The sequence below is a fragment of the Nicotiana sylvestris genome, chromosome 4 (genome assembly GCF_000393655.2).
Source record: "Nicotiana sylvestris chromosome 4, ASM39365v2, whole genome shotgun sequence".
Lineage (NCBI taxonomy): Eukaryota > Viridiplantae > Streptophyta > Magnoliopsida > Solanales > Solanaceae > Nicotiana > Nicotiana sylvestris.
Genome location: NC_091060.1, coordinates 151,008,283 through 151,012,023, shown reverse-complemented (window position 1 = coordinate 151,012,023; position 3,741 = coordinate 151,008,283). Strand labels below are relative to the sequence as shown.

Genomic DNA, 3,741 nt, shown 5'->3' with positions numbered 1-3,741 from the left:
ATCAATACAGGGTATGCATTATTCACGTTGGTGGCTGTTGAGGATGGCGGTTAGAGTCTTGGTAGAACATACATCATACTTCTCTTTTGTGCAATACTACTCTGGCGTTTTTTGTTCATTCTTTTTGTATCCGGGATCTGGTAATTCATATCATTCTCTTGCCACACTTTACAGTTTCTTGTTCACATAAATAATAGAAAAGAAAAGAGAAAGATTTGAATTCAGAATGATCTAGAGAAACAATAAGGACTGCGCTTGGGAAACGTAATAAAGTACCAAGACACAATAAAGTAATTAATCTTCAACTGACAAGCAAAATTATATGGCTTTACGAATGGGATTATAAACTACTTATAAATATTTCACTTGAATTTCTTTTGTGGGTGAAAGAACAAGGTCGGATAAAGGGATCGAGGATGGCAATGAGAATAATATGCAAGGGGAGGAGGAAATGAAAGAGGCTGAACTCAAATGATATTTTTTGAGACAATGTCTCTGGCCGATACAGGTATCGCCGATACTTTATGCTCAATGACAGTGCATTAGAATATGAATTGATAAAGTAATTTATTTTACACCCTTTGTATGTAGTGTTGTGGCTTGGTAAATATTTTTGATAATCAACTGGTTGCTTGCAGAATTTAAAACTATATGGTAGACCATGGAGGAATTTTTTTGGATATTCTAGCTAAGGATAAATGCATAAAGGTTTCATCAGCTAAGCATTTAATAGTGACAGTTGTATTAGCTCCTAAAACATATTGTAGACATCTTTCATTTACTAGGAAAGATATTTTCTATTATAATAATCATAACTTTTTGCCTTATACTTAGTACTTTTAACTTCTTGTGTAACTGATTTCCAACTGAAGTATATGTGCAATTCAGAAGGCTTGAATGGAAGAAAACATTAATTAGTTAGCCGTTAATCTTTAGATCTATTAGTTTCATGATCTTCTTTTGAGCCAAGTAATTGCTACTTCATTTGGAGAGATGCTCTTTCTTGATTTTGGATAGGCTTAGCTCTACCATAAGAGTGTTTAATTTGATGCATGTTCTAGAAATACTTGTGCTAAATGAATGCTTTGTCAACCTTTTATATTTTCTTTACCACACAGAATATTGAGTCTTGATTTGCAAGATGGATTGGAATACTTTGTTGATAAAATCAATTTTGACATATGAGTTTTACTCCTTAAAATATTTTATTTATATCCTCGTGTATATTTTATGCCAAGTGAGTATTGAATTTCTTGAAAGAATAGACTTTAGTGGATATTATGATACTTGGGTTTATCATAACATTGCTCTTTTCTGGGAAGCATGTCGGAAACACTTGTTTAGGAAGTTATTATTTTGGTTGGTTTGTCTCTTTATGCTAGAAAGTCCTTGTAGTATTTTGAGTTTGATACATACATTTCATGGCATATGTAGTTTGAGAAATAAGATATTGGTAGATTTAAATATAGTTTGTACATGGAGTATACTTATCTTTTTTGTCTATCTAAATCATTTTTCTTGTTTGATGAGCTCATAAAAGGTGCATTATGAGCTTACTTAGGGAATTATATGACCTCTATAATGATGATGTGCACATAAATTATAGGCGAGTCTTTATGTTGCCTTGAAGAAAGTGAGTTAAAAAAATACATGGGCATTTTCTTCTTTTATTTTGTCATGCATATGTTTGGTGATGAATGCATATTGATACTTGATCCTTTTTCTATTTTTTAAGATTTGAATTCGGGGATGAATTCTTTTTTCTTTAAAAGGGAAGAGCTATGATGCAGTTGGGACCCGGGAGGAAGACTGATACGTGAAGAGGTCCTTACTTCGAAAGGGCAAGCCAGACTATTGAAATATGGAAATTATTTAGGTACTTTTATGTTTCAATTGAGCTCTCCTGCAGCATTTAGGCCAAACATGAACTGCCTCGAGTACAGAAGTGGTAGAAGATGGATTCCCTTCTCCATATTTTAATACTAGAAGGTTTGGACTTGTTGATCCCAAAGCTCAAAAAAGATTGGTCGTACAGCTTCGGGAGCTCCTCAGTTTGACTATGGAAAAGAGCATGACATCTTACCAGCTGGATTTTTGCTTTGCTTAATCAAACATTATGGTATATTTACATCAATCATGTTTTTCTTGCAATTCGGAAGGATTATTACAATGGCCTTGAGCCTTATCAACAGAGGAGAAAAGGTTGGTCAAAGTGTATTATTTTCGGCACGAATTGATCATTTACACATACTTGTATTTTATTCTTTTGTGTATTTTTATTTTTTCAAATATTTATTTTAATAATAATGATATTGTTTTATAAAGTATATATTTCATGACTCAGTATACACGTCACATGCATCACATGTGGTGAGAAACTAGTATGTATGCATATATATAGATTATCAGGGTGTATAATTACTCTCTAATGATTTTATAGTTTAGTAATTATATAGTATATAGTAAGTACAATGACCTACTTGTTAGGCATAATGTAATTCCAATGTAACTCCAACATAATGTTTTTTTTGCACATGTGTAATTAATAGATAATATTTTAATTTAAAATAAAGTTAATTATAAAATGTAATTAAATGAATTTTTTTAGATGAATACGAGAAATATGTGCATATAACATCTAATACATAATATTAGTATTAATTACTAGGTATTAAAAATAATACACATTGTCCAACGCTAGTAGTTGGTTAAATGGAATTCTGAAAATTGCCTAATTCTAAGCTCATTTTTAAGATCTTAAACTAGTTTGAACAACATATTTGATAGATTCAAATGATCGCACGTAATTTACGTAAAATTAAGATGTATATATCACTTTTCCAAACAAGTCTTGAGGACAACTCTAAAATCTCGAGACGGTCAAGGCAATTAAGAAAGCGTTAGCCAAAATAAATAACTCAGCACAAACTCATAATAATTTTAAGCTAGATTTTCTTCAGCATAAAATATTTGAATTAAGAATTGTAGGGGATTTCCCTAAAAGAGAAAACCCTCCAAAAATAGGCGTATGCCACTCTATGCAACGCACACACGGTATTCTTTAGTAAAAGGCGAAAGAATAGTTCACTTTGTGCTCATTGCGTGGCTGCGAGAATTTTCGGGAAGACTGGTGCCAGCGTTAAGTAGGGGCGCCATGCTGTTCGCTTCGTCACTTGCTTCCGGTGTGGGATAAGTTTCAGCTATCAAAAGTCATCTCTCGAGGAGGAATCCTTGTTTTGCTATTCAATGTTATCTCAATTACACTTCACATACTACTATGGTTAATGGTCCTTGAATGAGTCGTCTTAGTAGTTACTTATTAGTACTATTTGTTTTACATTTGTTAAATGTCAATTACCATTTGTTGACTAATGATTTTTGTGAGCACGTGATTTTTGCCCTACGAGGACTACTCCCAAAAAATTCAAAATAAAATAGTTTTGTGTTGTCCGTGATTTATTCATATTTGTCGGTGCATGTTTATTTCTACTTTAATTAAGAAAAATACAAAAATATGTGTCGCATGTGCATTTACGATTTAATTGTGCATTTAGGAATTAATTAAACCTTAATTTGGTTTTAAAAGGAAAATCACAAAAATATGCATTTTTATGCTATTTGTTGTCATTGTGTGATTTTATTTTAATGTTCTAAATTGTGTGTTAATTGTTGTTATGTGTTAGTTAATAGTTTAATTTTTTGTTTCACATTTTTAGGAATTTTGTTAAATGTTAAATTAGA

The 3,741-nt window shown here is 31.6% G+C and overlaps 1 non-coding gene across 1 annotated transcript; it reads right to left on the bottom strand.

The window, feature by feature from the left end:
• Positions 1-2,991: 2,991 nt before the first annotated feature.
• On the bottom strand, positions 2,992-3,108 carry LOC138890892 (U5 spliceosomal RNA). The gene has a single exon (XR_011407256.1). It is a non-coding gene; the product is annotated as a U5 spliceosomal RNA (small nuclear RNA).
• Positions 3,109-3,741: the final 633 nt, after the last annotated feature.